Below are 14,097 nucleotides of genomic sequence, written 5' to 3'. Positions count from 1 at the left end.
TGAATGAATGTTCGATTATGTTTTGTTTATTTTTTTTTTGGTGGCAAAAGGGGCTCAATCGTGCTCCTAGATTCGTAACACTCCTAATCAATACCATTAATATTAGTTGTTGATTTGGTGGAGAGTTTATCGTTGGAAGGGCTTGATTGATCTATAGCTCGATTGAGCCCATGTTTAACTATGTCAAAATATCGATTGAGGGTTTGTTAAACCCTCGATAAAGATATTTAAAATTTTACCAATAACAATTGATTGAGATTTTTAAGTGCTCAATCGAGCTATTGAGGGCCTAAAAAATAGAGTTTTATCTCCTCTTCTATAGATTTCTCTACAACACCATCTTGTAGCATGGCAAACTTAAGGCAATATTTGTCCTTAGGTGACAAAGTTGATCACGTTGGATTCATGAAGGAATCCTCTATCCAATGGCATATGAGTTTGACATTTTCGAATTGATATGATATTTTTCATCTAATTTCTTTTAAACATTATGCTTGAAATTGTTTGGACAATTTCAAAGGGGTTAAATGAAAAATCAATAACATAAAATATACAAAACAAAAAAATTTCAAAAAATACCATCATTTTCATCTATGAGTCCTCTTCAAAAGGGGACTCTTCATTTTTGAATTTTTTTAAATAGTAGAAAAAATGATGGGAGAACAAATGTTTCTGAAATAAGCAATTCAAATATTGATTTGCCAACTTCAAAAAATAATTAAAAATATAATTTTGCATTAAAAAATAAAGTTTTAATATGCATATTTTAGTTCATATATATATATATATATATATATATATATATATATATATATATAGATATATGACTAAGTTATTGCACACAAACACACACATACCTGTTAAGATGTAAGGAAAATTGCAAGGACAAGCGTTTAATTTAATTCTCCACAATTTTTATTTTTACTCCAAATCAAAATTCACAATGCTTATATGAATTTTCAGGGCCTTAATTTGATACAAGAGTAGAATTTTGAAATTTCATCGCCACATTTGGCCCAAAAGTGTAAACCATCTTTATGGATTCACTCTTGAGCAATGAATGCTTTTTATTTTTCTTAAATTGAAATGGGCTTAGTTTGATCAATCTGTGACATTTGTTTACTTTCAAATGAAATGGATTTTGATTCATTAATGGTTATTGTTCTTTGCAGTAAATTGAGAGGGGATTTGTTTGATCATTGAGTTCCATTTGTTTGCCCTCAACTGAGATGGGTTAAATTGAAATTGTTTTTCTTTGTTTGTTCTTAGTTGAGATGGGTTTCATTTGTTTTCCTGCAGTTAAGATTGGTTTCATTTTTATGTCCTACACTGAAATGAGCTTCTTTTGTTTAGATTGAATGGACATACGATTGATATGGTTTGATTTCCTTTGAAATGATATCATTAATTTGGCATCCCTTGAACATGCTTTCATGCATTTAGACTGCGTTAAAAAGTGTCATTCTCTTGGCATGCCTACGTATAGATCTAGGTACATGGTTAAGGCCCTAGGGTATGCATTTTGATATTTTCCCTTTAGACGATTTACATTAGAGTTTCAATGTATTTAACATTGTTGTAGGATTTGTATCAATATGGGAGTCATTTTTCCTTTTTCTGGTTGTTTTGTATTGGTTTGGGGATATCAATTTTAGTTGTTTTAAATGTGAATAAAAGTTGTGGGTATTGTATTGAACAATTCCCTCCAATGCCATAGTCCTTGGATTAGGATACATGAGAGCTAGAGGAGACGTGGAAACTTCCTCAACTGAGGTCAAGGAAAAGAAGGATCTAGTGAAGTTGATGCTTGATTGCATTGAGACCATGATCAATGTTCATGTTGATGTCATAGATGTAAGTTTGCATACTAACATTTTATAAAATCTTGTTTTAGAAAATGGATTATTTCTTATCTATATGGAATTGATAAAAATACACTAGAAGTGTTTGAAAAATTGGTTTGGTCCTTAGAAAAGGGAATATAAAACTTTGGTATAAATATATCTTCCATGATTCCTCGCTCAAAATTTGAATATAAATAACATTTTTTGCTCATAGATTGTTTGTTGTTACATTTATGTATTGTAGGGTTTGGATTACTCATGCATAATGAATACCATATATTCTAACTTTATAATCAATGGAAACCAAATTTCAGTTGCCCCAATGCAGATATAAATTTTAGCACCTGGACATGTAATTACTTCTTCCATGATTCCCAACTTGAATTTTGAATACAAATAACATCTTTTGTTTAGTGATTGTTTGCAATTACATTTAGGTATTGTAGGGTTTTTGAGTGAGTTTCCAAATCAAACATGTTTGTCCCTTTACATGTAGGAGAATTCCCATCTTTGTTCTCACTCTCTCTTGATGTCTCTTAAGCCAACTTCCACTCTGCATATCACTTCCTTCTTTATGAGGCTCCCTTGCGCTCAAGGTACTAAAATATGAGAAAATAGTGCTTCAAACTCCAACTATAGATCAGTATGTTCTTATAGGACTATCTAAACTTCATAGAGACCTTATCATCTTAACGAGTCCAACCCTCCCACTTGCATTCAGTAAAGACCATCCAGCCTCCAACAAGGCACCTCTTCCTCCATACAACAACATAACACATCATCCCACTCTTCTTCCGACACTCCTTTGAGGAAATATTATATCTTGAGCTTCTTTCATTAGGCCTCAGATGCTAGGAGAATCATAACTAGATCCAACAAACTTTGAAACCCATGGATCACAAGCTATTTTCCACACTCTATATCTACCTATATTGCACTTCGCCTTCTCTTCGAGTATCTCTAGTTATGGAGTCTAGTGGTTTTATTTCACATATTTTAGATTTGATCGACATATGTACCTTTTGCATTCTATTTTTATAGGAGCAACTTTAGCACTCACACTTTGTATTCACATCATTGTACCCCAGCAGTTCCATAGACCTAATTTTGTGGTTACCCATTGGACATTAATAATATTATCTTGTCTTGTCTTATCTTATCATATCTACAATCAATAATATTATCCTAATTAGTTAGATGCATTCCAATTCCACTGGAAGGATCTTCAAGTTTTGATACTGCTATAATGCATCATTTGAAAGTTTAACTAGCATACAATTAACTTCACAACTGAGGCATGCACTAAGCACATAGGAATAAGGACATTAGATAACTAAAATTGAAACTCTTTCCTACAAGTCATGAAAGGATAAATATAAGAGCGTACATATGGTATTAGTCCCTACAATGATAAGAAACTGCATAAATAAACCCGACCAATATATACTACAAAAATAAAACTAAATGACATGATTATTAGAGTCTAGACCTCTTCATGAATTCCGATAGCTGATGATTAGCTCAATCAGTTTGTGCTACTTTTTCCAGGACATTGCCTATTTATACCATTCACTTCACACTAGGAACCATCCTTGGATTAAGGAAAGTGCCCAGGAGTTTGATGAGGAATAAAGAAGAGTCTTAACCTCTGCCAAAAGCAATGTTCAAATATTCATAATTGAACCCACACACAATAGTTCAATAACAACCACTCATTTCCCTAACTTCTATTTATAGTCAATGAAGACCAAAGCCTTCCACAATAATGAAAGAAATTCCTATTGTCTACTTCACCAATCCTTATCTAGCGGGTGAACTATGGAGATGCATGAGTTTAGACTCCATGTGCACATAACTCAAAGTAACAGGTTTCCAAATGTAATTATTGTTCTTAATTATATTCAACCATCATGATTCAAGAATGGGAAACTGGTAGTAAGAAAACCAAAAGAGACTTTTCCCCTTCCTTGTAATCCTCATTTTAGCTCAGATAGTTGAAGAAAATATACCTTGGTCACATTAATAGTTAAGGTAAGTAAGATTATATTGTTGCCTTTAGTTTCAGAAAACATTTCAATAAATATAAGAAATATCACTTAGTCACATTTATGGTGAGAGTAGATACCTTGGTCACATCCATAGTGCAGGTATGTCTAGATTGTTTCCCTTAATTTCAGAAAACATTTAGTGAGTATGAGAAATATCACTTAGTCACATTTATGGTGAGAGTAGACAAGCATGGATCTCACTAATATCATGACATGTGAAATCATAGTTTAGAAATTTATCCTTCTTTCTTGTTTAAACTTTCTTAAAGGAATATAAAACATGAGTTCAACCAAAAGCTAGAGCTTACCATATTTCATGATAGGAATATGTTGTCACTATTTCTGATTTGGGTATATTTATTAGCTTTAGCTTGACAAATATAATAGGATGTTAAAGAATGTAGCAAATAGAACCAAAAATCACAAATCCATCTAACTTCCATAATCTTTGCTAGTTGCATTATATTCCAAATTGAAGACACAAAATCTGATCATCACATAGATGATGAGACATAAACACCCAACTACAAATCATCTTAGATGATGATCAAATAAGCACCCATATCAAGGATGTTGAAATAATAGCGAATGGTGAAAGGTCAGTGACATACATGTTATAAAATTGGAGGTCAAGGGCATAAACATTGAAAGAGCAATTCAATGTAAGATAATTTACAATTAATATCCACTAGTGGCCAATATTTCCCAATAGGAATGCAAAACATATGAATTAAGATAAGAGTACTGGTAATGCAAAATCATCTCCAAAAGAAGACAAAAGAAACATCTAAATGCTTCAAGAAAAAATCAAGAAAATTTATAAAAGAAGAGGAGGAAGCAAAATGGCACCAAAATGCATACAATCAAAAGTGTACTCTACTAATTTTCCAATAAAGGTATAGACAAGAAAATAGCTTTAAAGCTTTCTCTTGAAATGCAATGGTGATGATATATGGCCAACTTTGCATCGAAAGAGAGTGAGAACATAGATGGGAGTTCTCATGCATGTAAAGGGCCAAATATCTTTAGGTATTGTAGGGCTTTGGAGTGAGCATGAGTAAAAATTACCACATATACTTACTAAATCAATGTCATGCAAACAATTTTTGGTTGCTCCAATGCAAAGATAAATTTCAGCACAACAACATGTCGATTGATATTGCAATCACATAGGTTCCCTCTTATTACTGCCACTCCCATGATAAAGATATACATAGAATTATTGACATAATATATAATCTCATATCACTTATTTTAGAGAGATTCTAATAAAACTACATAATAGAGGTAATCTATAGAACTCCATAAACAAATCCCCATTCCAACTGGCTAATTGATGGGCCAATTAGAGGTTATCATAAAAAACAGCATTGTGCCATTACATGTAAAAAAACTTGGTTGAGGTCGTGTTTAAAGTTTTACTAATGATTTTATGCACTTGTAAATGATTGCAGGCTAAGGGCAAGATGGGTCGTTGCAACTCCATATGGAATATTTTGATTTATTGAAAATTTTGAATTTTTGGGTATGGGGTTTGAAGGATCTCTTAAGCCATAGTAATATTTATCTTATATGAATATTGAACCTATGGTTGAGAATATTCTTATGAAAATCCATGTAAATAGAGATAAGCACAGGGTTGTTCAAACATTAGGTGCATTCTAGACTACCATCTTTTCTTATTGATGTTTATTGTCTTGATTGGCATAATTGTAGTGTTTAGCTTGAGTGAATTTAGTTCAAGGGTTCATTGGCATATGATACATAAGAATATTTCTAAGCGATGTTGTGAAATTTATTCCATCTAGGGGAACACTAGAGCTTGAAGTAAAGTATGAAGAGATTATGGAGAATGTAGCAGTTGATTTATGGTGGTAGCCATGTTTTTTTTTTTTTTGTTCATTGAAGTAAGAGTGGAGCCATCAATTAACCAAAAAAAACAATATTACATGTGGTACATGTCTTTACATGTGTAAAGACCAGCAAAAGGCAGACCAGTTGATGAAAAGCCAACAACAGGGTCAACAAAACTCAAAACATTACACAAAAAAAACCATTTTAGACACTTTAACCCCTTCTCGGCATATCGCCCATCACAGTTTTCGCAAGCCATCAACACTTTATTCCTACAAAATGCGAGAGTTAACCTCCGCCGTTCGATCCACCCTTTGATCTGATAGTCCAAAGTCCATCGCAACATCTCTAACCTCGGCACATCGCATATCGCAAAACTGGGTTTATCTCTGACCAGACTCATTTACCGAATACGATTTGTGATTAAATCTCCATCGTCGATCTAGTTCTCGACCTGACGGTTGTCGCAATATCTCAATGGGACCTTGCGCGCCCCATAACAACTCCCCAGAGCCGATATAGAAAATGACCCATGGTTTATAAAACTTCAGGTCCACAAGCCGCCAACACTTGATAAGTGCGAAAAGCAAGAGTTAACCACCACCGTTTGTTCAACCCTTTGATCTGACGATCCATAATTCATTGCAGCATCAGAACCTTGGCACATCACAACTCGCAATATCGCAACCTTGGCACATCGCAATTTCGCAATATCGCAGTATCACAATATTGCAAAACTGGGTTTAACGCTGACCCGACTCTTTAACCGAATGCGATTTGTGAATAAATCTCCGTCGTCGATCTGATTCTTGATCTGATGGTTGTCGCAACATTGCAACGGGAACCTGCTCGCCACTTAACTGCTTCCCGGAGCTTAAAATAGATTATGAACCTTGGTCCATAAAACTTCGGGTCCGCTCTTAGACTTAACCTCCAACCACTTTAGCACCTGATATCCAATCGATGGCAGATGCATTTAAAACCTACGGTCTGCAGCCATTCAACTAGAATGCAGGTTACAAATAGCTGAACACCCGTAGTTACATGTGATGTCATCGTTTGGAATTAAGATCGACGGTCAGATTTAATGCGGCACTTCAACCAGGCTCAAGGCCTTCTGCCCTCTCCTAGTCCCACTAATCTTTTCCACCATATATGTCCGTTGATCTTACATGATCTAATGCCTCTTGTGCATCATTATTTCACCGCTTATTTCACCGCTTAGTCCTTCTCTTCACTGCGGGTTTATGTCGTTCCTTCAACTCCCGCTAGTCTTCCTCCTGCTCATTATTCATGGTTTGGAGATACGCCATGTCTTTGGCTGCCCGTCGTTGACAATCATCCCACAGTTTACCAGAGGGTAAAGTCTCCCAGTCGTACTAAATATAGCTTTCCTTACATAGCACCCCTTCATTTTCCAGACGATCAGCTAACATATTTTATTTTCTTCACACATGGATGAAGCTGATGGTTCTTAGGGTTTGCAAGTGGGAATGAATACGCTGAAAGACCTGCGAGAGCCTCCAGTGTTTCGACACTTTTCCAGGGACCATTCCATTACACATTTTCTTGCTCGCATTAATAACCAATTCAGAGTCAGCTTCAATGATGGCGTTATGTAAATTTGACTCCATCAAGATTTCCAGGCATTGCTCTAAGGCCATGAGCTCTACCATGTTATTAGTGGCAGTCCCCAAATGACTGTGAAATATATCCTTTATGCGCCCCTACTCATCTCTTATGACACTGCCAAATCCAGCCATCCCTGGGTTGCCCTTAGAGGCCCCGTCTATATTGATTTTCCAAAAACATGAGGAGGAGGCTACCAGATATCTTTACTAGCAGTTGTTTTGCTCACACCCTTGACAATTCCTTGGGGAACTAGAGAATGGAGACCCAATTGCAGTAGTATGCTAACATCCTAGGGCAAAGGAGGGTCCTCAAGAATCTTCCACACAAGGGCTCCTACTGTATCTTTGAGCTGTCGTAAAATTTGGACAATAATCTTCTGGGTTGAGCCTGTTTTGTTCTTGAAAATCCTGCCATTGCGTTCTTTCTAGATATCCCAGATGATAAATCCTAGAACCAGAGTCCAAGCCTTGTTAATGATTTGATTACCGGAGAAGTCTTTCCTCCAATTCTTCAAAGTGTTGGTAATGCTGAGTCTGTCCCTATCAGTTTGACTGAAGACTAAGGCCACCCAATCCCACAGGGTAGAGGTGAAGGGGCAGAGGTTTAGTAAATGTTCCATCGTCTCCTCCTGTAGGCCACATAGGTGGCATTTGGATGGGCCAACAAATCCCCTTTTCAGAAGATTCTCCCATGTGAGAATTTTCTTTTAGTGAACTAACCACATAAACAACTTGATTTTCATCCATTGCGAGTTCTGCCAAAGGTCATTCCAAACCTGATCATGGTTTGGATGATCAAAACCTAGGGCCATGCAATTATCTTCTTTGAGGTTGAAGGTGCTTTCATTTTTTCGACCCCATCTCAGTTGGTCAGACGAGGATGACACCAAAATCTTCCTCTGCTCCAAGTAAAGAGCAAGAGACTCCGCCTAGGCCTTCAAAGGACTCTCTTCACTATCACCAAGATCCTTCCACACTCTCCATTTACCATTGTTTCTTTCCTAATCCCATAAGTCACTTACCATAAGTAAACCTTTGTTGTCAGTGTCATTTTTTAGAGCAGTTAGTCCTTCCCTAAATAAATTTGGTTCTTGCTGCCAGTTGTCCTCCCAAAACCGTGCAAGGTTCCCATCTCGGATCTCCCAAAAACTATGCTTCTGGACAATGGCTCTATTCTCCCAAGCAAGGTTCCAAATGTGGGAGCCCTTGATGAACCCATACATTTGGATATGATCCCTCTCCTGCCAATTATTTGCATATTTCTGCTTCCAAAGTTTGGCCCAAGGGGTGGTTGATTCCTTGAGCCACCTCCACCAAAGTTTGGCTCCCGAAACTCTGCTGAGGATTTCAGGGTCATGTAGCCCCAAACCACCATGGGCCTTAGGTTTATAGAGCTTGTCCCAAGCTACCAAAGCCCACTTCTTTTTCTCTTCCCCCTTGCCCCAAAGAAAATCTCGTTGAATAGGTGGTGGCCATGTTTTCAATCAGCAGTGCCATCACATAATTTATAGCACCCTCTGATGTTTCCTAATAATGGAATTAGCATGAAACATAAAGTTTCCAAAAAAATTCTTTCTATGAAGGACTTTGCCATAGGTAAGCTAATAATAAAGGAATATAATAAGTTTCGATAGATTTTATTATTACACATGGAAATCTTGTGGTTATAATGTCCATGAAGCTCATCCCCAATGCCCTATATATGGTTTGTAGTATGATGATGCATTACCAAGTTTTAATGAAATAATTCAATTTAAGGAATCTCTTCACAAATCAGTCAAAGTGGTTTGAGCCATACTCATTGGCAATAGGCTAGGACCCAAACCATGAATATTTAGGTTTGGGATTGATCATGGCAAAGAATTTTTTTGAACGATTGGGTGTTTTTATTAGAGTAAATTCTATACATGGAAAGGATGGCACTTTATGTTGGTCAATTCCCTATCCTTTGTTACTGTTCATTGTTGTGGAGGAACAAATGCTGCAGGAGTAGATGCTTAGAAAGTCAATACAAAATATTGTAGATCAACATGCAATTTCTAGGATGAACTCAATAGTTCATCTCATATCAAGTGCAGAGTTCATAGTGTTTTAACCATCAGGTCAATGAGTTCCTTGTCCTAGGATCCTATCTCTCACAAATGAATCTTGCTTGTCGAAGATACATTAATCAATAGAGTAATTCAGAACCTGGATTAAGCCTATTTTCTTCTATTTACCTCTTAGGGTAGTAAATTTTCCACTAGAAGGCTTATTTCCCAAAAATTTGGTGCCATTATGTCATTCATCATTTTCCTAAATCTTTGTCTATGCCAGATTATTTTGTGGAAGGTGTTTGAAAAACCTAAACTTCACTTTGAAAAAGCTGAAAAGGGAAAGCTAATGATGAGAAGGTGTTGGGTACCCAACAACACCCTTTCCATTTTCTATAAATGAAACGGGCCACCTTATTTATATCATATTCCTAGGTTAATTGATTGCCTCATTGATTTTAAACATCAATTTTATTTTCTTTCAGATTTTCAAAAATTTCAATAAATAATAAAAGTCTTAAATTTTTATGATTATTAGAATGTGCCTTGGAACATGTTTATAATAAGTTTGTTTACATAGAATCTAAGGCTAATTTTACTACCTTTAAAGTCATATATTCTATTGTGATTCCTAATGCTAGCTTTTTAATATACATTAGTTGGGGTTTGATTTTATGCTTTCCTAAGATTTGGGATGTATTTTTGTTTACATATATTTATGTTATGCAAACACCATTAATCATAACTCCAATATCTACATTGGGGATCAATTTTTTCTAGTGGCTTGTAATAGTTTAAATAAGATCCAAACTATATGGCATATGGTATTTTAGGTTTTCACTTTGATGTTTATATAATCTCGATTCTTTTTTAAGGATTGAACCTTTGTGATTAATGGCTTGTGCAAATTCGAATGTGGTTTATGGGATTGTAACATTTTATTTTCACCAATTTCCTATGCTCTTGAATATAACAATTGGTAGTCATATAAAGTTATGGAGTATCCATTTTAAAAACGACTTGCAATCAATAGTTGATGTGTTATTTGATTATGTGGCAACATTTCTTTTAGTGGCACATTTCACGTCCAACACTTGGACTATGGTTACGAGTGAATAATCCCGAGGGTAGATTTTTCTCATTATTATTCAAACCCTCCATTACTTCACTCTTTACTATCAATACTCGACCCTTAGTGTCATTTCAAACCTATCAATTCCCAAAGCCTAATATTGTAGGTGAATATTGTTTCACCCTAATTCAAACTATGTTCTGACCATTTCACATAAGTCTCTAGTATTTTGGTCTATCAACTTTCGCTCTATCATAACCCAGCCGAATGCATTTCCATTCTTCTATGAATAACCTATTGTGGAAATTTTCCCTATTTAATGGCATCAGTTGTGAGATTAGAACCCCCTAGAGGTGAGATGGTAGAAGCCTATGAGGAGTATTTGGCCTATTCAAATAAGCGGCTTGGTGGGACTTTATCTAGGCCTTTCGAGGTCACATTGTTGAGGTCACTAAGGCCTTTGCACAAACCTGTAACCATAAGGTTTCATGAGTGGGATATGTTGAAATTCCTGTAAATGAATATTTCATAGCCAAAGTTACTCATCTGCAAACTCATGGAGAGATATGCTCTACGAACCACCTTGTTAAGAAAATTCCCTGGGACAAGTTTCTCATCTCCAAGAAAACATCCTAGAATATCAAAGGTATGGTTGTTAAATTATTGAAAGACAAATGGTGAGACCTAGTTTTGATTATTAAGAGTTATATTACTTGTGAAAGTTGCTACAACTTTGTTTTCTACTATCAATTTTCATTTCTTATGGTTTTTTTGGGTTACAAGTTAAATCTCCCTTATTATTTATTTAAAAGTCTCCTAAAATGTCAAAGTTCTTCTAATGAGGTTTAAAAAACCCTGACAGGAGTTAGTTTCACTATGGATTGATTTAGATTTTGGTCGAGTTCCAATCCCAAATAGGGGATTCCTAGGAATCATTCGCTTCTAGGAACAATTTTGTGAAGCCTTTGGTAAATCATGGGGGAAAATCCCATCGAATAGTGAAGAAGTCAAGGAGGATTTTCGCAAAAATTCATCAGAAACACTACCTTTCCTGGTTCGTCAAAGTTCTAATCCAAAAAATCCTAGTCGGTTGTCTCAGTTGAGCACGCCAAATGACATATATGAAGAGACTATAGACTCAATCTTCACTCGTATTACTTGCAATATGGATAAAAGGACTGAAATTTTCTTCTCGAACAAAACCTTAATCATACTATGTCTATAAACTCTAATTCCAACCTAAATTCATGTGTATTGTGAGCAACAAGAACCTGGAAACAAAATAGTCAAGTGTGAGAAAATTACAACCACACCATCTTAGGTTAGAAGTAAATAGTTAGCCCATCAAATATCTCGAGCCAAAAGGAACAGTTTTAAGAAGGAATTAGCTTGAAAAGATATAATGAAAACAAAATATCACAGAGAGGAGATAGAAAACTAGGAGAAAAGGCTTCAAGCCTTAATTCATTAATTTATAAAAATGATACTTCATTCTCATATACTCACACACACATGAGGCCTCATATTATAGAATTGAGGTTCTCATAACAAATTACCAATTTCGCTAATTGGTTGAACGTTATCCATAATTTTCTCCACAATATCTCCATGAATATCTCCATAAATATTTTAGCTAATTTTGTGTGATCTCCATCCACAACTTCTCACATTATCCTCCTATTTGGTCATACATAGACTTTCTAGAGTAAGTCTACTTTCATGATTAATAATTTCATAATTTCATTATTTCGTGAGTACTTGTGATTCAATCTGAAATTATCAATTGTTTATGTGAGCATGAGGCTAACATTCGCTCCCATAATCATAAGTCCAGAGTAATAACGTTGGGGGGGGGGGTGTGTGGGCGGCGAGGTGGGGGGGGGGTGTGGGGCGGCGAGGTGGGGGGGGTGGAGGGGGAGGTGCATGTGGGTTCCATGTGGCAGAGCCGGTTGACCGAACCTTTAAGTGGCATATATTTTGATTCGAGAGTAGGATTGATGAAAAATTGTATATCATCGGAAATCTCTTGATGAGCAGGATGCAATGGCGATGTTAACTTTAAGATTTAAGGAGTTTAAAAAATGATGAAATTCTTAGACCTCATTTCCATAACATGACATTAGAGGTTGGGTCAATGATAGTAATGCCTTATTTGGCCCTTAGTATGGGCTATGAGTTGGATGGGGGGTTGCTACAGGTGGCTTGATTCCACTCTAGCCAAATGCCCCAAGCAAGTGTAAATGGGAGAGGGGTGTATGGAGAAGACTTGTGGGATTGGAACCATGAACCAAGACATTTTTCAATCGAAGGACCAACTGACACATAGGAGGGGTCAATAACTTTCTAAACCTCGCCCCACACCTACTGAGAGAAATAACAATCCAAGAAAAGGTGTTGAACAGATCCAAAATCTAGACAAGAAAGGGGGCACTTTCCAGGACCATGGAAATATTTTTTTTGGAGATTGTCCCAGGTAGGAGCCTCATTGTGAAAAATCATCCACATGAATAGTCGAGCCTTTGCAGGGAATTTGACCTTCCAAAGTTTCTTACCCCACTAGGGACTATCATGTGCAATTACACCTTGAGAGAGAAATAAATAACTCACCTTTGGGGTGTACCTACCAGACTAATGAGGGGTCCAAACGAGAGAGTCAGGTTGATTTGAGAGAAGAACACAGGAAGAAGAGAGAGCTTGAATATAGTGGTTCCAACCTTGGGAGAAATTTGTAGGAATATCAAGATCATGGCTGGAAAGCCACCATTGAGGGATATAAATCCCTCCCCACCTTAGAGATATGTCAACCAAATTGAAAAAAACATCTGCATTTAGAAGGTAAATAAGAGGATCAAGGAGAATGTATTTATTTCCACACCCCACCCAAGGGCTCAACCAATAATAATGTTAGCACCATTCTCGACCTTCCAGCATAATCCCTCATAGATAACAGAGAAAGATTTAATCAGAGATTTCCAAAAAGGGAACCATTATTTTGAGATTTGTGAGTGGAATGTATCCATTCCACTAATGGAGTTGGGATGATGTACTTGTCAATGAGAATTCAGACCTAAAGACCAACACTTGTAGAGAGATGCTAGGCACCCTTTGCGGCTAATGCTCAAGAGCAGAAATTTAGATCTTTTAGCCCTTAATACCCCAGAGCCTTTGGTAATTCAACATAATTCCAAGAAGTAAGGGAAAAAGGTTTGATACCTTGTTTACCTACCCAAATAAATCTCTGATAAATTTTCTTGATCCTTGCTAATATACCTTTCGAAACTTAAGCCAAAGTTGACCAATACACAAGGATGGATTTTATGAAATATTTCATAAGAACTAAACGACCCGCTCTAGAGACCCACCTCTTACACCAGACAAATGCCCTTTTTTCTATTTTCTTTAAGAGTCAATTCCAATCTGCACAAAAGTATTTGTTTTCCTTAAGGATGAAACCAAGGTATTTCATTCCCTCCCCCAACAATGTTGGAGGAATTTGAAGATGTGCATAGGAAATTTGTTGTTCAGCCTCCAATAGCCCCAACAAAATAAAATGGATTTTTTCTTGTTCACAACCATGCTAGTTGCTTCATAGAAGGTTGTAAGGAGCCTTTCCAG

This window comes from Pinus tabuliformis, chromosome 3_1 (assembly GCF_031772625.1).
Source record: "Pinus tabuliformis cultivar Carrire ecotype Pingquan chromosome 3_1, CPIR1, whole genome shotgun sequence".
Lineage (NCBI taxonomy): Eukaryota > Viridiplantae > Streptophyta > Pinopsida > Pinales > Pinaceae > Pinus > Pinus tabuliformis.
This window is presented reverse-complemented; position numbering follows the sequence as displayed.